A 26,725-nucleotide genomic window follows, 5' to 3' on the forward strand; every position below is an offset into this window, starting at 1 on the left:
ACTCATTTGCCTATTAGAACAGCTTTGTTAGAAGCACACATGCCACAAGATCTCAAGCCAGGACATCTATGCCTTCCATGGTTTTGCTACTCAATGGCTGCATGATTGTGAGGTGGCTAATTTTCCTCTTCAACTCTTACTTTATTTTCACTTAAAACAAAGATAATAATATCTACTTCAAAAGTAATTATGAACATTAAATAATAAAATAACAATGCTTAATGAGAACTTACAACTCTTATTATATCTGTTTCTTCAAGTATACCTGTTCATTCAAAGTTCTGAGGAACTATGATACAAGTACTGTTTTCACCTCTGTCCTATGAAAGGGCCCAAGAACTATGCATGGTGCATAGCAACTCCTGTCAGTACACACTTGGTGATACTCATCCACTCCATTATTCAGTACTGCATCCATGGCAGTAAGCAGGTCCTGAAAAGAAGAATGAAAAAGACTGAAGTCTGTTCAGCTACAATAAGCTCAAAAAGACCAAAAAAAAAGTAATATGAGTGGAAGAAAAGTAAACTCTTTATGAAAACAGTGGCTTTTTCCTAGAGATCCCTTCTCCTCCTCCTCTTGAGAGCCAGTTGCACTTAAGATTCTAGAAGAGGTTAACTAACACACTTCAAAGACAGCCAACTCTCTTGGTGACAGAAACCATACTCAAAAAGCCTGGCGGTGGCCACAACTTCCTGCCTAGCCAAGCATATGCAATGAATCGATGGCTGTATCCCAACACCCTTCCTATCTCATGCAACCCAAGCTCCTTCAGTCACAAACCTCACAGACACAAGTCTCCCTTCCTGAGACATTCCCTAGATACTGAGCTAGAAAGCAGGAGCACATCACCCAGGCTCACATCATAGACATGCTTTCTGTCAGAAATGATCTGAAGAAGTAAAGAGGTCTACATATTTGCTCATGAGCCCATTAGCATGTGAATCATATATTAGAATCATAGCATTTGTTGCTTCAGAAGGCACTGTGGACATGGTGGCTTAAGACTGGTATACAGAACAGGAAAACCCACTAAGTTTTATATGAAAAAAACGGTACTATCCCAGAAAGTAATAAATAGGACATCAAAGCCAAAACCTCCTTAGAAATCATTAAACTTAATTCTCAGTCTGATAATGAATGAATTTATCCCTAGAGAGAAATGATATAGCCAACATCACCCAAAGTTTGTTTGCTGAGCTGAAATTCCTAAACTGCTTTTGTTATTAAATCAATCCAAGCAGGAAGTGTCACTTTGAGTTGGGGGCAGGGGACAAGTAGGAAATGCTGGTTTGATTTTGCCAAAGGCCATCTCTGGGCCCCACCTTTCTTATCTTTTCTAACTTCTTTGACTCCATTTAGATCTAAAGGAGGCTGAGTATAAAAGCAACAAAGAGCTGCAGACATTCACACTGGTAACCCTCTCGCATCCTCCTCCTAAAGCATGGGAAATGGACAACTCTACAATTCCTAAACCTTTCTTGTCAAAAAAGAAAGAAAAGAAAAATTCAGAGGCTGACTTTGCCATAAGAAATAAAAGGTGTCTGATTGCCTCCTCTCTCTTATGGGGCCCGTAAAGTGTCATTCTTTCTTCCTGAACTCCAGCAGAGGGGAAGCAGCAGCTGACCTTTTTGCTGCTGTGCAGGTTTCTCTACAGGGATGATGTCCCAGGAAGGAAAGCCCAGATCCCATAACTTCCTCCTCACTCTCTATATTCTCCCCTATTTTTCTCACCTACTTTTCCATCCCAATGGCCTCCTAACTTGATGTGCCATCCTAAGAAAATTTGATATAAAAAAAACAGGCTTATATATTTACTTAAAAGTGAGAAAATTATTCCTTATTTAAATTTAAATGCTGAACGACACACTGGTCTCTGTATCAATTATTAATGCCTCCTATCTAATAAAAGGCATATTCTGAATAAAAATAGAGATTAATTTTGGATATTAATATCTAGTATTTTTATTAAATTAATCTTGAATAAGTACCCAGTTAGTTTGAAATTTCTTTTCAAAGATATAAGTTAGCAAATAATGTTAATACCATAAGCCTTAATGATAAGCCTGTGAGCAGCCTGGCAGATGTGTCTCTTTAATAGTACATTTTTGGATGGATGATGATCCAAGCAGATGTGGCCATAAATAGCCAATACTCTTCCTAATTATCAAGAAGACAGTTGTAGATACAAATTTCTATCCTATGACATTGATGGGATAGAATCTTTCCAACAATGTCTTTAAAAATAATATGAAAATTCAATCCAATAGTTTAAAAATCTTTACCAACATATTTTCTGTGTTTCTTCATAAAATAACAGGCTGCATGTTTGTTCTCATTGCCCCCATCAAGAAAGCTACAAAAAAAACAGGATAAACAATAGGGCAACAATATACAATCCCTTCCTATAATTAAAAATCATAGCTATTTAATACACCACTTTGGAGAAGCCATTTACTCAGAATACAAGGTGAATGACATCCTTTGTGGTTGTACATCAGGTTCTGTCACAAACAAGATTGAAAGACTCATAGAAAACACGCTGAAAATTTGCACAAAGACATATCATGCCTTGTTTTTCAGATTAATAAACCCACGTGTTTCTTAGCATACCTAAAGTGCTACTGCTGAATGAACCACTAAAATATAACAGAAGACACAATCTTGGCCGTGAGTTAGTTAGTTAGTTAGTTAGTTAGTTAGTTAGTTAGTTTGTTAATAAAAGTAATTTCTAGGGGTAACTGAGGAAGTGTGTAACCGCTGGTGAAGTGGTTGTCCTGGCTGAAATAGAAGGACAAATGATGAGACTACAGTCAGCACCACAGGTCTTACTAACTACTGCCTCCAAATGCTGAGGTATCATATGTAACATCTACCTTTAAAGACAAACCCATGAAACAGTGAAGATCTTCTAAGGCTGTAAGGGGAATGAGAAGCACTAGGGAAATGGCTGGCACCATCCACGGGTTCTCTTGCTTATCTCAGAGAGAAGTTTCCAGACCTAAGGAAAAGGAACAAAAGCAAACGACCTAACATACTAAATGCATTGAACTCCCCTGAAATAACACTTGATACACAAGCCAAGGAGAAGGGGATAGATAATTGATAGATAGAGATTCTGACAGGTAATTAAACAGCTAGGATAAATGACAAACAAATTGATGATAAGGTACACAGACAGATAGATACACAGGTAAGTAACTAGAAACACACATAAGCAATGTCTCTTTAAGGTAAAGGTCACATTTTATCAAACAAGTAAGAAAGTGCCATTTACACATTGATTTGAAAACAAATTTATAAACATCACAACACATTGGGTAATTTGGTCACCAAAATTCTATGACTATCATCTTTAAAAATTCTCATCTGTTTTCAATTTTAAAATTGGCAACAGAATATTCTAACCTGTTTAATAATATTCAAAGATTCTTGATGGATTTTGAGTTTGTTTATTAAATTATTAAAATACTATAATTTCATTCCCAGTAATCAATTGAAGATGGTGAAAATAATCAATTGAAAGACGGTGATTTAGGAGTCAAATTTTAAAAAGGGAGGTGGGCTTTGCATTCTTTGTGCCTAGTATTAAAAAAATTAATATCACAATTTAGAAAGTGTAATTGGTGATGCAATTTTTCCCCTGCATGTATGTGTTTTCCTTCTCCAGAATCACTGTTTCAGTGTGACAGCATTAAAAGCACGTAGCAGAGTAAAAGAAGCCTAGAACCAGATGTTGAATCACTTCATCACAGTGTGTAGCCAAGATGTTTACAAATAACAAAACATGTCCTGGGTTAGAGTAGAGGAAACCAGAATTAATCCTAAAATATTTGTTCCATCTATAGCTTTCCTTTAAATATCTCTTTAGAGATATATTGTAGCATACATTATCTCAACATGGCATGTAGAACGTTTCAAGTAAATATGCACATGTCGTAGGGAACATGCTCAATGTATGAGTCTGCCCAGTTCTCCTGAACCTTACCACTGTCTTGTCAGATTCACTAGCTGTGCTTAGATTCCTACACTATTTTGGGTCCCTGTTTCCATATCTCTTTAAGTATCTTAAATTCTGTCTCTTTCAAAAGATCTGAGTGGATGGTTTTCAGCTGACATTCATTCTAAAGCCAAGAAAAAAGCCAGGTTCAAAATTAAGTGTTTTAAGTTAGGAGAGACGACAGAGGTTCTGGTTAGTCAACAAAATGATGGACTGAGTATTAGGACTATCTTGAAGACTATCTTGTACCTCACTGGTACAATTAGGAATAATTATGCTCTAATTGCATTTTGATAGAAAAGTTTTTATCTTAATAGGAAGGGTAAAGCTAGGTGATGAGAGAGAGAAAGAGAGAGAAAGGGGGGGCATTGAGGCAGATGTTCACGTGTCTCCACCAGTCAAAGATAGTTGATATATCTAGGTTGGGTATTGGGTTACACTTCTGATTGAGCATTACCAAACTTATAAAGCCCTTGATTAACATTTTTAAAAAATGTATAAAAGCAAAAAGGAAAAGGGGGCATGGGATAGGGGTTTTCTAGGGAGGGGAAATGGGGAAAGGGGATGGCATCTGAAATGTAAATAAAATATAAAAAATTTTTTTAAAGGTTTATACCTAATAAAATAAATCTAAGCAGCCAAAAAATAAATTCTGTTTCTTTCACCTAAAACTGCTGGAAGTCTTGCCTCTGCTCACCCCAATCAGAAAGTATGGGGACCAACAGCTATGGCACTACCATGCTCTTAGGTTGAACTTAACATTTTTTAGTAATAATGGATATTTTAAGATGCATCAGCAATATACTCAACTGCATAGATGACACATTTGGGAAATTTTCTGATGACCATAGAATCCAATGTCCTTCTTACTAAATTTAATAAAATTGTACTTCTTTTTTAAAGTATCTTAATATAAACTTGATAAGTAAGCAAAACTAACATATATACTACTTTAGCTTCTTAAACTGTAAGATGCATTGACACAAATGCCCTAATATGTTGTTATTTCAATTACAGGAACTAGCTTATATACACATTAAAAAGCAAAAAGAGTAAGGATATAAACAAGCAAAAGTAGTGCTAAAAATATAAAGAAATTATTAACACACTGTAAAAAAGGATAAACTTTTCTACACCTTCTGATAATATTGATGACCTTTCTACACGGCTATGACAAAGACATACACAAATTTCACAGCTTATACATAGTTAAGCATGGATAGTGCTTTGGGAAATGTGTCATAATTAGAACAACCATTTTTGTTTCACTCTTGTCAAACCACACAGGAGAATTTGAGTTCCCATGTTCACTCACTTTATCCAATTTAAGCTGATTATATACATGCACACACACACACACACACACACACACACGCACACGCACACACACACACAGGCACACACACACTGAAGAAAATAAGCCTACTTACAAGATACCACACAATTTAAAATATGAAACTATTCAGTATAATGAACATCCCATAAACCACATAAATCTATATAAATGTACAGTTCAAAGCACCCCCTTGGCCTATCATCTATAACCTCAGAAAAAAGGTTCTAACCTCAGAAAGGTGGAAATTTTCTGTTAATAATGCCTTAGAATATTGTAGTTGAGTCCTTGCTGAGTACATACAAGGCTCTGGTATCATAAAAAAATTAGAAGTTTACTATAATGTTACACAAGTTTAGGGATGCCAAGAATAAAATTATGTCTAAATCTCAATATATCTATCTTCAACAAAAATTTTAATAGTGAGAAGGAACTAGAGCCAAGTGTGGTGGTTCACACCTCTAATCCCAGCACTTGGGAGCAGAAAGAGGTCCATCTCTGTGAGTTCCAGGACAACCAGGATTATGTAGAGAGGCTCTGTCTCAAAAGAAGAGAGAGAGAGAGAGAGAGAGAGAGAGAGAGAGAGAGAGAGAGAGAGAGAGAGAGAGAGACCTATAAGAGAAAGGGATATATCTAAGAAATTTTTAAGTAGTCAAATTTTCCTCCAGCACTTATTTGGGCATTCTGACTCAAGTGATATATATTTTTTTTTCATTCCTGGGATTCAGTTAGCTAATACACTGCTCTAAATAACTTAGATGTTATTCAGCCTCCATCTTATTTTATTTTTGTTTGAGCTATTGCTCCTTTAAAGGGAGCACGGTTAGTTTTATGTGACTCAGGATGCCTTAAAACTCTTTTCTACAGGCCCCACCCTTGGCTCAGCTCCAGAACATTCTTTATCATATAGAGGTGGCATCACTTTTTCGTGATGTTGCTTAAAACAATACAAGTGTCCAGAAGTCAAAGTAGTATCAAAGACAAAGCAGATAATGACCATTGGAATCTAGGCCCACTGCTTCTGCAACCTGTGTGACCCCTAGTCCTTTCTTAGACAATCATTATGTCACAGCCACCTGAGTTGTGAGATCACAGTGAGCATGTTTAATTTGGAGAAATGAGTTGTTAAACACTACAGAAACTCCAGATAAAAACCAGAAGCCTGAAGCTCTGAGAAAAGGCCTTTGAGAATCTAAGAAATATAAGTTTTCAGATTATAAAACTAATAAAAATAAATGCAGCTGCCCTGTTTAAACAGGCATGGGAAGGGGTTGTTACTGTCCCTGCTTCTGCCATGGTCTCTGTTCATTATCATCTTACAGGAATTCCTATTTCTATACTCTGAGGACGAATTTACTTTCATATTACCCTTCAATCAAAATTATGAAGAGTCTTGGGAGATAGTTCAGTTGACAAAGTTCTTGCCATACAGCAAACATGAAACTCTAAGTTCAATTTCTAGAACCCACATAACATGAAAAGTTTGGCATGGTAGTGTGCACTTGTAATCACTAAACCCAACCGGGAAAACAGAGGCAGGCAGAATCCCTGGAGCTCTCTGGCCAGCCATCCCAGCCAATGAAGCAAGCTCCAGGATAATGAGAGACCCTCTCTCAAAACAAGGTCGATAGCATCTGAGAAACTAAGGTTAACCTCTGGCCAATACACACAAAGACACACACACACACCTGAATACAAGTTCAGGCATGCATCCATAAACACAACAAAATTATGAACTATGCTAACTTGATACTTATTAAAATTAAAACTATTAATATGTAGCACCAGGAACAAATAAGATAAATTCAAACTAATACCCAGATCAGAAACTTTTCAGATAGCATTTTCTCTGCAACTATGCCTGTCAAATGAATAAAAGGAGCACATAAAAGTATAACATACAAGATTATATATTAATTCATTATCTTGAATTGGTAGCTTGTCTACTTTGACAGTGTTTTTTCTTGGTGTGTGTGTGTGTGTGTGTGTGTGTGTGTGTGTGTGTTTCACTAGAAACCAAACTGAAGACCATATACATACCATACAAGCACTCTACCTTTGGGTTATATCCCCCAGGCTCAAGTGTATTTATTAATAAACCACTTCTTTTAATTTTTATATTTTATCTAAAAATTTTGAAGGAAAACAAATCTGAAAGATTTCTTTGTACCTTCAAATATATCCATGATGTTTCTGATGACAAAATCGAGCTCAGAAAAAGAGGTGCGGTGATTAAGCTACTGGTCTATGACTATATCACATTTATGACAGATATGGCCTTTTTTTGAAAGTCACAAAGACACAATGAAACATTTCATTATCAGACTCACCAGATAGTAAGCAATTATATCAAATGTTGCCCCAGTGTTCCTTGAGGAACACTGACTTCTACCCCAACCATCCTTTATATCACAGACCAAAGGCCACTTTGTGCTAGAAGCTTTCCTCGGCATAGGAACTTCTACTCAGATACACATATCCACTGTAGTAATGACTACACTGTTCAGATTTACCCATATTCATATCTCCTCAAGGATTGTGCATTTTCAGCTTCAAAATCATGTAATCAAGTGATTCCCAACCTTCCCACCATTGAGGACACTTTTATATATTCCTCATCATGAACCCCATATTTTGAAATTAGTCACCTATATTATGCAATTGCCAAGCCATTTTCTACCTTTCATTTATCAAGGACATACAAAACAAATGTGCAGTGCTCCTATGTCATCAGGGCCCTGGTCATTTCCATTAGTCATGAAAATACAGCAATGGTAGCTCTGGAAGTGAAGATGGAAAGACAAGACCAAACAATCAGTCCTACCTGCAGCATATAACCTTTGCTGGGAATTAATAATATCCTGGAGCAAAGCCCCAAGTGACATGCGTTCATATCCAGGAGGCACAGAGACAGGATAACTAGTAAGTCTATCTGTCCTGCATGTTCTTTATTAAAAAAAGACAACGAATATGAATGCAGTTTTAAAACTGGGGAAATCTATAAAATATTAGAGAATAAAGGTCAGTTCTCACATCAAGAGTCTAGTATTGACCACATAACCACTGTCCATCTGTCCTGACACAGCTGTCTACAGGATCTTCACACTGGATCTTTTCAGCAATTCTATACCTTAAATTCTATGTCTGTCCCATCTTTGAAATTAGTAAATTGATACTTGAAGAGATTGTGTAACTTTTCCGAGGATATACAATTAAGTTTGAGGTAAGATATAAAAGGGAAGATTCAAGAAATAAAAACTAAAGGTCCGATTCTGCTCTTTGCAAGTCTATCATTCAAATAAAGAAAAATATTTGTTTCCATTTTTCCTTAAAATAGAATAGAAAGATAAAGACTAAAATGTGAATATTGGACAAAAGAACTCTCTGGTGTTGTGAAACATTTTGTTTCACAAATGTGAAACATTTATGTATATAACCAGATTTTATATTCAGATATAAAATCTCTTTTGTTGCAGGCATACAAAAGGGGGAGATTTAATTGATGAATGAAGTAAGGATCACCGATATTGAATGGAAGGTGACAGATGAAATGACTTTTCACAATCGCTTCCAGATTTTAAGATTGGAGTTTCATCAAATTTTAGAGGTCATGGATTCAGACACTACATTCACTCACTTGGGACTCTCTCAATTCCTCTATAATTCAGGTGAGTTCTGTTTAGGAAAGAAAAGAATATACATGGGTATTTCTATTTTACAGAAGAGGAAAAAAGAAGCAAGTTTGCAACTGGCCAAATGCTGTTTGCTGGCAAACACATAGTAAAGCTGGAACTGAAAACCTAAGTTTTCTGTAACAAATATCAATGCCCTCAGCAGACGTCCTTTGGGTGCTAAGAAACATGTATCCAATCACAGGTCTGCACAGTATGAACTGAAGCCTTCACGGCCATGTGTCAGAATAAGTCCCTTCTTAAACCTGTGCTCGTTGATTTTTGTTTTTTAAAAAAGAAAGAGAAGTTGTATTTTCTTCTTAAACACACTGAGCTTTTTTTTTTAGACTTGGAAAATTGAAGTGTTTTCAATTTTCTTTGTCCAATTTTAAAGAACTACTTTCTTCAAAAAAGCAGAGACTGTGTTTAGAAGGTGAAATCAAAAACAGCAATGTAGTCCCTTTCTGCATTTAGATGAATATATTAAAGGCAGACAATTCAACAACTCTCTTTACTATGACTAGAAACAATGAGCAGACAAAGGTGACAGGAAGATCATGTAAGGGGTTATCTTGTGGTGACATCTGAGATAGCATGAGAAGTTGGCATACCATAATATGCACAACATATAATGCACTGATCTTATTCTCATTCTGCAGATATACATGAGACATCACTGAAAAGCATTAAATCAATATACTTAAGCAATTTGATCCAAAATAACTAAACCATGGAAAATTCTTACAGGATTCATAATATCATATCAGGCCTCAATACACAGTAATACTTTAATCCCGAAAAAGCATTGAAAAGGTTTCACTGACCCGGGAAGCTTCCTAATGAACTACACCAAGTAGAGTACTTGCCATGAGCACTACAGCAGAAATGTTCATAGAGAGAAAACACAGAAATAGAAAGTCCAGAAAATTACAGACCACATTCAAGCTGATTCCCAGAGATGCAAAACATCCTAAGTAGACACAGCATTAACGTGCCAATTGTTAGATCCTCCTGTTTCACTGTTCTATTTTATAGCAGGGTTCACTATATCACTGTTCTGTTCCCAACAGGTAGGACACTGATTCAATTTATTACAAATAAAATCAAACATCTCCCTTTAGATGCAAAGAAACAAATAACTCTAGAGAAATGGCAAGCTTTCTACAGTTTCAATACAGTTTCAAAGTATTGCTTTTCACTTGGAGTATGAAAGAGAATGTCACTACATATTTTCATGCTATACAAAAGTAAAACAGAAGATTTCTGAATTCTTCTCTAAACATTTTGAAAAGAATTTTCCCAACATTATGTACTATGCAAGTTACTGAGGAGTCATAAATGTATTAGCATTGTAAAGCACAAATAACTAGCCAGTTGACTTTTAATGTGGTTTATTAGTTTATAGTGGATTGCACCATCTACAATTAACCTCAGAAAATAATTCACATCCTTCCTAAAGATGAAAGTTTTTTGAGTGAATGGTAAAATGGGTGATATATTAGGGGTCTTAGAAGAGCAAGAAGAGATTCTGAATATAAACAAGCCATCATTCTGGTAAAAGGAAATACAAACAACTAGAATAAAAATAGTTGATGCACAAAAGCCATAATGAGGGGGTAGCTCGAAAAATAACTTCGACTTTGAATGGTTTGGATGAAGTACAAATTATCCACAGAAAAGTGTGGACTGGCATAAATGTTTGTACAAAATCATAAGTGTATTTCAAGAAGTATGCAGAGGCACCAGCCTGCATGTTGCACAGGGCCTCGGCGATGCTCTAAGTGCCAGTGCAGAGCCCAAACCACTGCATCTTAATTACCATGCAGCCTCAGATATATTGCCTTTGATATGGAAATGTTCTTGTTCTCTCATCTTCACATATGGTCTCATGCACAGAAATCTTTATCTGATTCATAAAAAATAAACTAGAATCCAATCTCAACACCTGACCTCAGTGCTTAGAAGTTTTTTACTAAGCGTGGTGTCACTATAAAAAGAATGGCTAATATTGGTGCAAAGTTGGATATTTTGAGCAATGATATGAAGGATTTGCAGTTAAGAATTGAATCAATACTGCCTCTCTGAGATTTTAGGGTTTCATGTTCCCTTTTTTAAGACACCACAGATTGAAGAAAAACACCAGCACCGCGCTTTGGAGGTGAGAGCCTGGAGGAGAGTTAAATTATATTCCATTTCTCAGCCTCTATCCAAGCTCTTCAGTTAATATTTTTACCCAAACTATGACAATCAGACACTATATACTTGAAAAGCTCCATCAAGACCATAATGCAAATTTTGAACTATTTCCAGTTTGACTAAATGTCTAAACAAAATAATTAGCTGAAAAGCTTTACCCTCTTCTACAGAACAAGGAAAATAAAAACATCCTTCCTAAGAATGAATAATGAATATGCAATGAGACGATGGTAAGAATCTCTGATACCTCTCACCAAATCATTAATCTCTGATTAATGTTCAGATAACAATTGAAAGCTTAATTGACAAGACCATACTGTCCATTTAAAATGTGCTTGCGTCTAGTAAAAACTGTTCTCATATATTCCAAAAACACTAGTTTTTTTTTTTTAACTAGACTATTTTTACATTTGGGACATAATCACAAGGAAATGCAGTATCAGCTGAGGACATAAAATGCTGCAGTTATCCAGCACCTTATTTTTCCCTGTTGGCAAAAAAAAAACAAAAAACAAAAAACAAAACAAAAAAAAAACAAAAAAAAAAAAACCAGAAAGAACTATATTCTTAAGCAAGTTGCATTCCAAACCCAGAGCTGGTCCATTTCTTCTCCTAAAAAAGCACAGAGTGCTTATTTTGTTCATTTTAGTAGGTTTCTAAAATAATACCTGATATCATTAAACCTCATAGATCCACATAACTTGATCAATGTGAAACAGCTTAAGTTAATTTTTAACAAAATATATACAGTAACATGACACATCTAACCTCATGACAGCAGATATTACACCCCATCTGCAAATCATCTTCCAGTGTGTTATCTGTGCTTTATCATCTCTAGTACCTGTCTGTGCCTGATATGGTACTGATATGGTACTCGTAGACACATTTCTAGGGAATGTTCTACTTGACTTCAAAAACATCAATTGATATACATATATACATCCCCAAACTATGTTTAAGCAAATAGTTCTCTTAAACCCAAACTACAATTTCATAAAATGCTGTTTTTAAGTAGAATATATATATATATGATATGAATATAGATATGTCAGTTATATCACTCGTGAATTAAAATAACTAATACAAAAAGATAGAAAATACTAAAAGCCTTAAAGCCTTATTCTCAAGAAATACCAATCCTTCCAGGACCTAGTGTATTAATTGAAAGAGAATTATATAAAATATTTCAGATTTATGATATTTAACATAAATATAAAATTTGATCATTGACTTAAAACCCAATGTCTCCTAAGACAAGACAAATAAAAATTTATATAAAGTCTCAATAATGCCACCAAAATGTATCATTTATGTGTTTAAAGTTATATATTTTGAAGCTTTATAAAAGAGAAGATTTACTGATTATGTTGACATGTTGTAAATCTTTGTTTTTTATAAAGAAAAGTGTCTGTTGTTTTTGCTGCTACTGAAAAGATACTTCAGAGACAACATTCTCACAGCATATCACTCCATCTAAAACTGATGCTGAGTGCATTAGAGTCAGCCGAAGACACAGGCGCACGATAGCAGCTTGATAAGTAGAATCCTAACATTTGTTTTTATAATATGTTGTTAAGTGTTGTAGTTATGCAACATAGTACAGAGTATATCATACCTCATAATTCTAAAACACCTTAAATTTTTGCATTTTAATTTAAAAGCACATATACTCCAAGAGAACATTCCTTTTCTTCACTTTTAAGACAACAAATAAAAGCAACAACGAACCAGATAAACAATAAACAAAACACTTCTCATCCTGCCATAGTAAGAAATGTGGAAGTGCAGAGGAGAAAGAGGTGTTAGTACTCATGAAGTGACTAAGGGTGTCAGCTTGCCTGAGAAATACGTGGTCTCTTCCTGGTATCCAGGTCCTGGTCACTTGATGTCTTTGACCATAAACTAGATCCAATGACTTATGGTACACATTGGCTTTCAAAATGTGAACCATTTAGTGGCTTGATCCTGGGCTGAGTGAACAGAAACTTCAGCGATAACCTTGGTCACACTATAAGAAAATACTGCATTGGCTCCATCAAAGCAAGTGAAACTTAATAAGCCATGCCCCTACTTCTCATCCCAGAACTCCTGCTGCTGAGAAAGCTAACTCTGTCCCACTAAACCTGTGGAAGGTTTCTGAGAAGTGTTTGCTCATTTGTTTTGAAATACAGAGAGAATCTTTCCAGTACTATATCTGAGAGGCCTAGAAGCAAGAGAAGGAGGCAAATTGATGCCAGTCTCTAATACTGAGTGCTGCATTCCACAGCGAGTGCACGGGGTGGCAGAGGGATGACAGAGGGAAGGTCATGTTTGAAGCTGCACAAGTCTGGTCTGCACAGGGCAGCAAGCCTTAAAGCTGGCCTCAGGCTAAGATGTCCCGGGGAAGCTGAACAGGAAACTCTAGCATCCATCTGAGCAGACAGGGAGACAAGGCTCTGCTCCAAGAACCCCAAGCTGAACAGGAATGAGAAGGGAAACAACAGATCAGCCCAGCTCCCAGGTCCACTAGCAGCCCCAAGCAACTAGGCCTGAAGCGGTGGCAGAAACTACAATCAGGCACTGGATGCTAAGTTATTGTGAGAGACCTCTGAGAGTGAGGGAAGCAGGGAAAGACAAGTGAGCAGTTCTAAAGTCCCTTCCCAAGCCAAGTCATACAGTGCCAAGGCTGGCTGATCCCAGTAGATGAGTGCACACAGAGGGGTTCGAGCAGACTCCCCAGGGCAGCATGTGAGTATGGATGTGGCCAGATTCTTTCTGCTTTCCCTTTCCCCATCCAGTCTGCAACCTGCCGCTGATGTTGGGTATCTTCTCCTAGTCAGCACTTGCCCCTTAGCCAAAAACTAAGAAAAACTGGAGAAGAAGAAAACACAAAAATCAAAAGCGAGGCTTCATGATCAGTCTTCTAGCCAGGGCCTTCCCAGGCTCTCCTGGCCGGTTAGGCTTTCCCTTGGGAATCCTGTAATCCAGAGCTGAACTGAGCTACACAAATCAGCCAAGCCCGTGCCTATGGGCCTTGGGGATGAGGTGCTGAGTGCGCAGGCTAATTATACATGTGGCATTTGGGCAGCCAACTGTCCAGTTGACACCTTACCTTATGAGGAAGCGTACACCCCACCAACTGTTCAAAACAAAATGCCATCTCGGGATCAGCTTCGCCTGCTCTGGGCCGGTTCAGGATTGCCTTTCCTACCGCCTCTCGAACTTAGCACAAGAATGTGGCCTAGGGAGGCCAGTCGCAGGCAGGCTGGCCCGCCAGGGTTGGGGGGACAGGCGGGGCGAGCCTTGCCAGGTGTCTGTCCTGTCCCCCCTCACTCTGGACCAGCTCGGGATCGTAACCACTTGACCTTTTTATTCACCAAACCCACCTTCTAGAAATAGACTGGGCGGGGCTGTGTCTGTTCTCGGGACCAGGGGGAAAATCCGGACATGTGACTACAAAGGACAGAAGAGAGGAGACCCTGGTGGGCGGGGGAAGGGGCATTCTCTCCGCTGGGTTGCTGGCTGGGCGGTTCCGCCAGAGCCAAAAGCCAAGCCACTGGAGTTCACGCTGGAGCCCAGCGTCCAGGACCGGGAAGTCACCCGTACTCCCTCTCAGACAGTGAAACTGGCTGTCCGGAGCCCAGTCCATTGTGCCGCTGGGACAACTTCGGGCTATCTTGAGACTGAAACTTCAAGTGCGGCCCTTACAGGAGGCGACACACAGAAGCAACCTAGACCAGCCCATCTTGCTAACTAGCAACCCTGCCAGCCCAGTAAATGTCTTATTTTAGACCACAAACAGGAGGTCATTCACACAAACAAACATTTTCAGACTTGGTCAGAATCAGACAAGCTTAAATAAAACTCAAAAACGCCGGAAACGACCACCTTTTATCTGTCCGAACACACCAATTCTTTTTATCTTAAAGCTGCGCGGACCCGGAGCTAATCTGTCCTCCGCAGAGCCCGGCCGTTCTTTTTGCAGCAGTTCAGCCCCAGCAGCCTTTGCACAAGCCCGGGTCCTTCTTCGCACTGCCCTTTAAGGGAGAAAGCCGAAAGCAGCTCCCCCGGGGCAGGCGGGCCTCGCCAGCACCGCCTCCCGCCCAGGGCCCAGCGAGTGCTGCGAACATCGGCCCGCAGCAGATAGAGCAGCGGGCAGCGGGTAGCCGGTAGCGGGCTGGGCAGAGAGCCTAGAGGGACGAAGGTTGCGGGTCAGGCTCTGAGCCGAGGGTGCCGGCTGAAGCGCAGAGGACCTGGAAGCCGAACCCACGCGAACCTTACGGGGCCGCCCTCGCCCACGCAGCCAGCCGGCCAGCCTGCGCAGCAAGCGTGCTGAGCAAAGAGGACCACCGTTGGGTTGCGAACTGCCTTGGAGTTCGGTTTGTGTATTGCTGAGAAGACCATAAAAAGTAAATTAGTGCAAATGATGGAGGGAGCGAGGGGAAACTGGAACTCGAGCGTCCCGGGAAAGTCGTGGGCAGCCCAGGTAGTGGAGAGCGAGGAGGGAGCGCGCGGCTTCTAGCCACCCGGGTTTTCTTTACTCCTCCGGACAAACTTCACCCCCGGCGCAGAGAGCTATGGAGATCCTGGAGTCCCGCCCTCCCTAGGCCAGCGTCAACCCCACAACTAGACTACGACCCCAAACCGAAATGGTTGGGGGGGGGGGCAGTTCAGAAGCTCTGCGGGTCCTCCGGGCCCCGGCGCCCCAGCCTGGCTGACACTGACGCCTCTTAGAATTGCGGCGGCGCAATCACACGGCGAATCAACCCGACACTTTTCAAGAAAACAAAATATTCATTCGCTAAGAAAACTTACTTCGCATTTAGTTTCTATTGGGGGAGGGGGGTTAGGTCGGCTCTAAAGGAAGCCCGTTTGTCCAGGTTAGATTTTATCTACTTATGGATCAGCCCTTGGGTGAGGGTTTAATTTATGGCTTATGCATTCTTTTAAGGTCGATTTACATGACCTCCGGCTACAACTAAGACTGCCGAGGAGGGCACTACAGTCGTCAGTCGGCCAAACCCACAATTACAACAGCCCTCCCCCATCTTCTGTGGCTCAGACTACCCTGGCAAGCTAACTGTTCTCTCTCTCTCTCTCTCTCTCTCTCTCTCTCTCTCTCTCTCTCTCTCTCTCTGTCTCCGCCCTCTCTCCCTCCCTCCTTTACTCCTCCACCTTTCTCTTGTTTCTTCTTTTTTATGACTTTACTTTTTGATATTATGAATAACACGAAATATCACTTTGAAAGTTTCGCTAAAACTTTCTCAAAACCCAAGCAAGCATGCGGCGCTGAAAGATCCAGTGTTCACAAAGCCCTCAAGATGTTGCCCTCTTGTGGGTACAAAGGGCATTGCCATCCAAGAGCCCCATCTGAACCCTAAATTGGAGGACAGAAAGAGCGAGTGAAAGGGAGAGGTAGGAAGAGAGAGGAGAGAGGGGAGAGGGGGAGAGAGGGAGGGAGAGGGAGGGAGGGAGGGAGGGAGGGAGGGAGGGAGGGAGGGAGAGAGAGAGAGAGAGAGAGAGAGAGAGAGAGAGAGAGAGAGAGAGAAACAGAAACACTAACAACACAGTAGGCATACCAACTTCTTCCATCCCACACTTGTGCGAACTTCCATGAAATACCTACCTCGAACTTTACGGAGACTTAACAATTCACTCTCTAAGCCACCTGACTTCTTTTTCATCTCATTCCCACTTCTATAGATTATCTACTTGGGGAGGCGAAGGTGGAGGAATTAGGTGGGCCAAGAGGGTAGTCAGATTTCCAGACGAATACTTGCGATGGCGATAACACTTCTGCTGTCAAAGGTGGCTTTGGCTGTCTCTCCCTGCCCTTTGCCTCGGTGTCCTACGCACAGTTATCTGCGGCTACAACATGTGTTTTCTCGGAGTGATTTTGGGAAGGGGTGGGGGGCAAGAAAACCAGAAACCCGCCACGCAGATCTGTCACCGCCTCCGGAGTAAGGCACAACTCTCCGAGAGAGGCAGGCATCCTGAGGAACAGCGTGTCCACAGCAATCGAGTGGCGCCGGGCCCCTTTCTCTACCTCGGCTCGCCCGCCTGCCTGCCCGCCGGCGAGCGCCCTCCTCCCAATCCCCTCCCGGCCAGCCGTGGCTCTGCCAAGGGCTGCGCTCGCCTGCCTCGCGTCCCTCCGCTGTCCCACCCCAGCCGCCGTCCCCGCGCAGAGAAACTAACCCCAGAGGTGCCGGGAAGGGCAGGAGTGGGAGGCGCTGAGGCCGGTGCCCAGCCTGACGCGGGGCTCCTGTCCCCTGCCCCCTCCGGCGCCCCAACAGGTAGCCTCTCACTGCTGTTCTCTCACTCAGCCTCCCTCGCTCTCTTAAGTCGCTCGCTCCGTCCCGGTTACCTGGGCGGGCTCCAGGATGGTACCTCACGGGAGGGCTCCTTGTGCGCTGCGCCGCGGGAGTAAAAGGCATTAAAGAAAAAGGGAAAGATACAAATTTTAAAAATTAAAGAAAGGGAGTCGGTGCTAGGTCAATTAGTTGAGCCTGGGGAGCAAGGGAGCAGGTCCCCAGTGCTGCGGCCCCGGCCCGCCGCCCGTTAATTCAAGTCTGCGGGGGTGTCCTGTCCCGGGCCCTGGGGGGAGCGCTGAGCGCACAAGTTTGCTGCCGGGGTGCCAGTAGGTGCACGCGGAGCCGGGTGACAGGGGGCTTCCCCCCTTGAAACAAGTGAAGGCGATGGTTAGTGCTGTCAATCTTGGCAATCAGTGTGAGCGGCCATGTCGTAAGTATTCAAAGCATTTCCCGTCGTGCAACATCAGAAAGTGAGTGGCCAGGGCATTGATCTGAGCGAGGGAGAGGAGGCAGGGCTCCCCTCCCAGACAACACAGGCAAGATGAGACAAGAGGCAAGGAGGCAGCAAGCCAGGCGGGGCGGCTGGGAGGGAGGGGGAAGGGCTGGGGAAGAAGGGAGGGGAGAGCAGGAGGCAGAGGCAAGAGCAAGCCTCTGAGAGAGGAGGGCAGAGAGATCCGCTAGAGCAGAGACTGGAATTAGAGAACGCGCCCGGGACGCAGAGAGTGAAGCAACGGCTACAAGGGAATGAAGAGGAGGGCGATTCCGGGCAAGAGGGGACAAGGAACAAGAACTAGGTGGGGTCGAAGCAGGCTGAAAATAAAGGACCGAGGGAGCATTGCTAGGGGTTGGGACTGCTGGAGAAGGAACCAAGAAAAAGGTAAACTGAAGTGGGAGAGAGGTAGGCAGCTCTGAGAAAGAGGAGCAAAGGTGAAGAGAGAACGTCACGGGAGAAAAGTAGGGATGGCCCTTTGAGCTTCCGAAAAGTTAAGTGACTGGAGGTGGCACGGTCTGAAGGTTAAAAAATACTGACACTGAACTAGGAGGTCATAGTGAGTGAGGGATATACTGAAGGAGAAGGAGAAGGACGGGAATGACGTGGACCAGGGAGGAGAAAAGTGGCTTTGGGGGCAAGTAGTGCAGATGAGAAAGAGTACTCAGCAGAGTGGAGAGAAAAATATGCAGGAAACAGAGATCATAAAACCATCAATGCTAGAACCTCAGTGAATGGGGAAGAAATCTTAAACAATATAGGAGAAACTGAAAGAAAAAGAAATAGGCCTAACAAACTCCTAACTTTGTGGGTATCCTTGTTCTGGAGGCCACATGACTTATGATAGAGTTCACAGAATAAAATTTCTACAAAAAGATATGTGCAAACGCCACAGACAGCTTCAGACCTGTACAACAAGAAATAAGATGGCTGTATGTCTATTTTGTGGAACTGAGTAGGTGACACGTGTGTATTAACTCAGCCTTGCAAAGACACACTGGAAGGAACAATCTCAGATGGCTGAGCTGGAGCCTGGAAACACTGAAAAGTTTCAAGTCGACCAGAAAAGCACATAAAATTGCATATCCAGATATAAACAATTATTTAATAAAAAAGCACTGCCCCAATAAAAGCCCTTCCCCCTTTGAGCCATGTGTAGGGTGCACTAGTGGTGTGATGGATGCAGAATGCCTAAATGAGTACAGGCCTAGAACTTTACCTCAAGGCAGAGACAACTGGAACACCAGAAATGGAGGGAACATTGATGTTGTTGGTAGATGAGAAAAAAGAAAGAGGTAAGAAAGAAAACTATCTGTAGCCTCATCGGGTTGCTGGCAAGGGACAGTGTGCAAAAAAAGGTGAGGTGGGCTTGCCTTGAGCAAGGCCCAGGGGAAAAAAAAAAAAAAAACAAACCTGAGGTCAGTGGAGACCTACATCAGAAACAAAGCTAGGAGCAGGGTTCTAGTTAATCAACATAACCTGCAGAGACTTTAAAGGTGTCTACTTTGTAGAAACTGACCAAAAAAAAAAAGAGCTCCTTTGAGACACCTTCTAAGGAAAGACACTGAAGTAAACAGGAGAAGGGTCAGGAAGGATGACCAACAAGAGGAAGACCTCCCATAGATAGAGGCAAGAATAAAACAGACAAAGTCCCATCTTTGTTAACCAGGCAATAGAAGAAACTGGCTTCTAATGCATACTTCATGTTAATTAGCTTTCATATGAACTCCAGACAAGAAAGAGGTTGATGGAGGTAGACAGCACACCTAGGGTGAGCCTGGAAGAAGGCAGAGACTGGCTGTTTCTGTTCCATGGGAAACCGAGCTTGAGGGTTTAGAGTTTAGAGGCTGTGTATTAAAATGGCTTGATGAAGACTGGTTGAGAGGAAAGTAGTCCTGGGTAAGAAATTTTGAGATTTCCATTGCTCACAACTGCCTCCAGGTAGTGGAACTAGAGACCCCTGAGGGGTAATCTCCAGCACCTAGCAGGCCAGATTTGTATTTAGTTGGACTGTCCTTAGACCTAACATCCAAAGGGAAAGCCCAAATCTGCACTTCCGTCTGAGAAAGCTTTGTGTCTGAACGAGACTCCACCTGGCCCAGCTCTGAATTCCTGAGCCTTGAACTCTTCGCAGCCTCAGCTGCCTTCCTTAGAATTCAAACTCGGGTGCCAGAAACCCTGTCCAAATCCTACAGGTCAAACCAAATGACCTGCCCTAAAAGCCTGCAAAGAGAAGAAGCGCCAAGTGTCAAAGACCAATTCGCAGGGAAGAGCCATTCAAACTGATAAGCCATTGCATAAGCAAACATGGGAGCCACTCGGTTCCTCCTAACTGCTGAGGCAGGTTTGGCTTTCCCAACATCAGCACATCGGTCTTCCCAGATCCCACACAGAGTACTCCGGGATCTGGGAAGCAGACCCAGCCGACCAGAAAGCAGGCCGCTGGGCTGGCGGGAGGCAAGAAGGAAAAAAAAAAATGTTACCAAGATTTCTGTGATCCAAGGCCCTAGTACCTTCTGAAAAGGAGCTCAAGAGATCTCTTTAGATTTCAAGTCATAAACTAGTACCAAAGTAGATGGCTGAAGGGCAAACAACCCAGAGCAGGTGACAATATTGTGTCCCAAAGGAAGGAAACTAAAGTTTGGGGTCTGGGCGTCACAATCCGGATTGCACTGGGTGACATGTGGCCCGGGAAGTAGGGGTGTGTGCTTGCTACGGGTTTCCTCCAAAGCCTTGAGCACCAGCTGTACTAGCAAGTGGGTGAGGCAGAGAGCCAGGCATCCGCTGATGTGGTGGGCTTTCCACCTGATCCGCAGCGCCTGCGGGTTCCAAGAAGTCTACGAAGGTGCCGGCAACCGCATCCCAACCCTGGAACACACAAGCTCAACTTCTCCTGGGGTCCGGAGCCAGCTCGACACGAACCCAGGATTTGAAATGCCAGGACTGAGAAGGGAAGAGGAGGCCAACGGGTGGGGCTGACTTACCTGCCTGCTGCGGTTGCTGCCTGGGCTCCCGCTGTGTTTGTGTCCCTTTGCACCTCGACCAACCAAAGGCAACTCGGCTTTGCTAAGTTTGGCCTCGCACCTCCAGAGAAGAGGCACGAACTGGCAGAGGAAAGGCGCGCATGGTTCCTGGAGAGAGGTTCTCCCTGAACTTGGGAAGGGCAACGCAATTAATCCTGCTTCAAAAGTTAATATTTAAAACACCCACGCAAAAAAGAAAGAAAGAAAGAAAGAAAGAAAGAAAGAAAGAAAGAAAGAAAGAAAGAAAGAAAGAGCCGTTAAAACCTCGACTTCTCCCTTTGAAAGGCTCTCTTACAGCAACCAGGCGGATCATTCAGACCTACATGACTTCATCTTAAGGTGGTCAACTTCTCGCAGGAAGGGCTTCATAGCTACTGTGTAAACAGGACAAATATGCCATACACTCCAAAACACTAAGGAGAACTTTTAACAAAACGAAGAAGAGTATGTGAAAGAATGTAAAAGGCAAAAGGGAAGAAGTTGAAAAACTTTAATTACAGCGTGGAGAAAAGTTTTCGCCATTGGTCTCCTTAACCCTGGATGACAAACAACTGAATGCTCCAGAAGCCCGCGGCACTTTGTTTAAGTTTGGGAGAAGCAGATAATATCAACTCCCAAATAACAGTGCCCTTGGGACAGACAGTGCCTCAAAGAGGTTGGAACTCCTGTTTCAGCAACAAAAGCAAACCGTAAATAATATTCTTCGTCCTTTAAGATGTCATTTCGCAGAAGGACAAGGCACTTCGCCTGGACTTTAAACGGATGGGGAATAACATTAAATTTCATTTGAATCTGAGAGTCATCCAGTTGAGAAAAGCACAGCCACGGTGACAGGAGCAACAGAGCACCATCACAAAGAAGGTAGGGAAAGTGGTAAAAATGCATGAACTTCTGTTTTCAAAGAACAATAAAGATAAATAAAAAGTAAGTTTTATAGACATGCCTTTCCTAGCTTAGGAAAGTTAATTTCCCAATGTGCGTTTGCTGTCAAAGGTGCAAAGCCAAGGCGAGGGAGTGCGTGGCTGGAATCTGCATGCTGATAAGAGAAGGGTGATGTACTTACAGTGACAGAGGGCAGGCTGCGGGAGAAAAGCTGTTTGTGTTAGCCTGCGAGTTACCCAGGGCTGCAGTGAGAGCCGAAGGGAGGAGGCGTGGGAGTGCCCGTCTGCGTACACCTTCACCGCGTCTCATTACATCTGCCAGCCTCTCTCTCCCTCTCTCTTTCATTTCCACATTCCCTTTGTTCCTGAAAAAAAATCTACACGTCACATCAGAGTCCCCAGATGCAGTCTACACCAAAGAAAAAAATGAATAATTCAATCAAACTGTGCATAGTCTCTAAGGCAATAAATCTATCGCACTTAAAGAAACGAAGGGTAATTACTACCATAGAATTAGAATAAGGCCAAAGACCAGAGATGTCGCTGAGACTCTGGATAAACTCCACAGTCAAATAAAGTTTCATTTATTTAATCCTTTTTACGTCTCGAACGGAAAGTAAGACAAAAAAATGTAAACTTATTTTAGAGCTATTCGCGTCTTTTGAAACACGGTCTAGAGAGTGGGGGAGGGTATTGGAGGGTCTACCTTGATCAAAAGCTCCCAAAGACATCAGCTGAGCGCTGGCACAGACACCAAGCAAGACAATACGTGCCGGTGGAGCCTGTCCAGAGCCCATTTCTCCCCCTCCACCCCCCTCCACTTCCCTCTCAACAGCAGAGCGCCCTCCGCTTGCCCCCCACTGTGACTCTACTGGAGGGCAGCTGTAATCTGAGAGCCTTACCTGCGGCAGTGCGAAGACCCAAATGAAACCGTCTTTCGCTGCCACCAACACCCCGTGCCATTCCTACGCACCCCTCCAAAGTCCTGTAACCATCTAGTTCTTCCATCTGCCTACGAGAGACTGTATACCGGATCCCCCACACACACACCCCCTACACACGACTGAATGGAAGCTCTATACGGAACTGACTTCTGGATATGCCTTGGGTTGAGTTAAAGCGATGTCTGGAAAGAAAAAGAAGGGGAGGAAAAAAGGAGGGGGCAGCTCAAGCCCTATCCAAGTTAGTCAGAAGGCGGTGTTAGGCGGGAAGCGCCTACGGGAGAAACAGCTGGGCTGCACACTGGCCAAGCAAATCGCAGTTCTAGGAACCGTGTCCTTCGTCCTAGAGGTAAGACTGTATGACTGTCGCATGCTTATTCTTTCACTGTCCGTGTCTCTCTTCCCCACCCACAACTACCCCTACCCCTAGGGTCGGCCTGCGCGCACCCTAGAGGACTCCAACGCAGCGAAGAGCTGTATTTCCCAGAGCCACTCATAAATCCTAGGTGTCACTGAACAGAGATCTGCAAACCTGCTGTTTGCCACAGCAACTAAATCCTCTGTCCTGCCAATTGCTCACAGACCCAGGGTACTCGGGCCACACAGTAGGCGGGAGCCCCGGCCATTCGTGTGCCAGGGCCTGCAGGCGCAGGTGATGCCAGGAAAGCTCCAGCGTCCCAAACGGGTTGGGGCTAGAGTTTCCATCCTAGAAGCGCTTCTGCCTGCTTCGGCCAAAACACAAGCGCACCCAACACGCGCGCATACACACACACACACACACACACACACACACACACACACACACACACAGAGTCACTCAGTCACTCAGTCACGCACGAACGCATAGCTGGCATTACGGCCCAGCGACCCATCTATAAGGGCCCCTTTAACAGTCAATTCAGCTCTCTGAGGAGCAGCTGGGAAACTAGGATTCGTGGATGAGCCCACGGGTGCCAACCGCCAATGTAGCCTTTGTTTACGTACCTCGGTCGCCACCTTGAGGTGGAGCGCAAGAGTGCGCTGGGCTCAGAGCCACCAAGACCCATCATGCAGATGGAGCTGGCAGCCAGGACGACCTCCGGGACAGTTTAAAAGAAAAGCACGCGAAGGTCCCCCCCTGGAGCAGAGGAGTCCGGGAAGCCGTACTGCTGGGAACCCGGGTCAGGAAATGGCAGAGCAACACCTGCAAAGTAGCTAGTGCCAATACCCCGTGCATTCTCTCACTAGACTGCAAACCTGGGGTTAGAGAACGGATCCGAGACAGGGACTTTTAGCACCAGCTACCCAGGCAGAGGATGGGTAGCTAGCTTGAGAAAGCCACAGCCTTGGACACAGCCTTGGCCTAGACGGAAGACATGGCTCAGGGCGGACTCGGCCTCTCTTTGGGTTCCTTTGCTTGCTCTTCAATGGGAGACAAAGGTACTTAGAGATGCAAGCAGCCCCAAGGTCATAAGCAGAGGTCTCAAGATGAGAATTGAGAACAGGAGAGGAACGTTGAGACATCATAGCTATTTGCTGCAAAAGCTGGATTTCAGGTGTCCCATGTCCCAAAAACTCGGGGCTTCTGGGCGCCTTAAGAATAGGTTTGGTAAAACAGTAATGTGCTAGTAATTGTATCACCTGCTTCTATCTTCTGAAGCCCATTTTCACACACTGCTTTGCAGGCATACTGGCTGTTTGGATTTATGCTATACTTGGATTTCATGCTTTAAAGAGCCCTCTTGCTGAATCTTGCAACAACCTACTGCAGTTGTTCTTTGTTATTCCTGGACAACTGCCTTCCAGGCATCTTACAAGGCCATCCCCAAGGTACTCCTCAGAGAATTGCCCTGAGAACACTTTTGAGATTTTTCACTGCTGCTTGGGTACATAAATGTTATTTAAATATGATGTTTTACAAAAGAATAATTGTTTAAGAAAAAGAACACTTGGGAACTATTTTGAGTTATATGAAAGCTTAAACCAGGACTGGCTGACACCAGCTGTGGCCTCCAGTATTTGGCCAGCAATAAATAAATGAAAGAAAATGTGTAAATAGGTCCACAGCAATCTGATGCTAACGGCCAACAGGAAACGTTTCTCTGAAAGGAGAAGCAACAAGCCTCTAAGCCAGACCCCTCTCCTGATCCACACCACAGCCCAGCAAATCAACAGTGCCTTCACTCATGTGGAAAGCTGAGTGTTATTGAATACAGTACTGAATTTTCCCAGGGAATCCCAATTATAGAAACACCTGTGCTAAGTAATGTTATTCTAATCCACTATGAAAATCGTAAGTATGTAATAGCCCTCAAATCATCTCATTTCTTAGTCACAGTGGGGTGGGCCAACTTCATGGAAGAACATTAGACTTGTACAATGCCCCAGAGCCTTAACTCAAAGGAAGCTTGGCTTTGCTATACGTAATACTGGCCATTCATTTTATCTTAAATGAGACGGGCATACACTGGAGCCAACATAACTGGCAGAGACCAAGCTTAGGTAGAAATATCAAAGAAACTGGAAAACATTGAATGTGCAGTCAGAGACCAATTTCATAATTTTTAAACAAAAATCTTGCAAATACAAGCTGATATTATTCGACAGGCATACTTTATATTACTATAAATAGAATACAAATGGGGAAATGTAATGAAATTACACCATCATAAATAAAGGATATGGTAGGAAACCATTGTAACCCTCTACTACCACTCCAAAACCCATATAAATCAGCTATACTTTAAAAACATCAAGTTAACCTTTTAAAATGCTCCATGAAAGAACACATCAGGATCACAGCTGGATGCCAGTGAAGCTACTGCCACTGAAATAGAAGGGCTTATCACACACCCAAATGTTTCTTTGAAAATCCCCCATGGAATATGGGTTTTTTTAACCAAAATAAAAGTAATCTGGACAATTAACACATTTAACACACACCTGGTGGGGGGAGATACAATGAAAAGTTATATTCCAAACACAGCAGTAAATTTCCCACACTAAAACTCCCAGTACCCCTCACAATGAGTATGATACTGTTACCTTTTCACCATCAAGTGAAAAAAATGTTAGCACTGCCTCATAGGTGCTGCTGGCTGACTATAGAGATCCCTGCCTCCTTCCAGACCTGAAGCTTACCACTTGCTAAGATGACTGTCATTCCATTCAGTATACACTCAAGTGACACAGGAAACAGTGGGCAAATCAATATGACACCTATTGTAACTGTCTCATAAAAGACAGACAAGGGTCCGCTCGCCCACCAGTAGCTGCCAGCAAAGCAGTTTACTGACATTACCCTTCTTCAGAACTTTGATTAGGAATTTTGTTTTTATGCATTGTGTTTTTAAAGCTGAATTTGGTGTCCTATAATTTTAAAACTTAGTACTTAACAATCTTTCTTTTGAAACCACGGATTGCTTTTTAAGATGTCTAAGTATAGAATTTCTGTTGCATTCGCTGAGAGCCTAACATGTGAAAAACAAATAATTAAAAGCCTGTTAACCAAGGATTTATGTTTGCATTTTTTATAATTCAATGAACACTAATTAAAAATGACTTTTATAAGATATGTCAGCAAAAATATTGTGTTTGGTGTTTGATAATTCCATCTGATATTAAATTATCTTATTTTAGTATGTACTATTTAAATTAAATTATCTTACTTATTTTATCAACATACAAATTACATTTCTAAAATACAAATTTTAAAATTATATGTTTCTAATTTATCAAGTGATATATCTAAAAGAATCTTTAACAATTATAGCCATAGACTAAATAGCATACTTTATTTCTAAATCAATCCTGAAAAATATTCAAACTGTATTTCAAATCAAAATGTTTAATATCAGTGCTAGGCAAATATCCTTAAACTGATGATACATGTCATTATCGCATATGATAACCATATATTA

General features: G+C 42.3%; 1 protein-coding gene across 7 annotated transcripts in view; it reads right to left on the reverse strand.

Annotated features, from left to right (window-relative positions):
* Positions 1-26,725, reverse strand: part of Sox6 (SRY-box transcription factor 6) — a 586,344-nt gene that overhangs the window by 512,296 nt on the left and 47,323 nt on the right. For 2 of the 7 annotated variants that reach the window (XM_076941365.1, XM_076941359.1), the window contains exon 1: positions 17,545-18,052. The gene's annotated coding sequence lies outside the window, so the exon portion shown is untranslated. Of the gene's footprint in view, positions 1-14,292; positions 14,439-15,068; positions 15,200-16,806; positions 17,468-17,544; positions 18,055-22,067; positions 22,251-26,725 lie in introns of those variants that run through there. The other 5 variants (XM_076941377.1, XM_076941314.1, XM_076941324.1 and 2 more) reach the window with 5 other exon arrangements.

Source organism: Arvicanthis niloticus, chromosome 1, assembly GCF_011762505.2.
Source record: "Arvicanthis niloticus isolate mArvNil1 chromosome 1, mArvNil1.pat.X, whole genome shotgun sequence".
Classification (NCBI taxonomy): Eukaryota; Metazoa; Chordata; class Mammalia; order Rodentia; family Muridae; genus Arvicanthis; species Arvicanthis niloticus.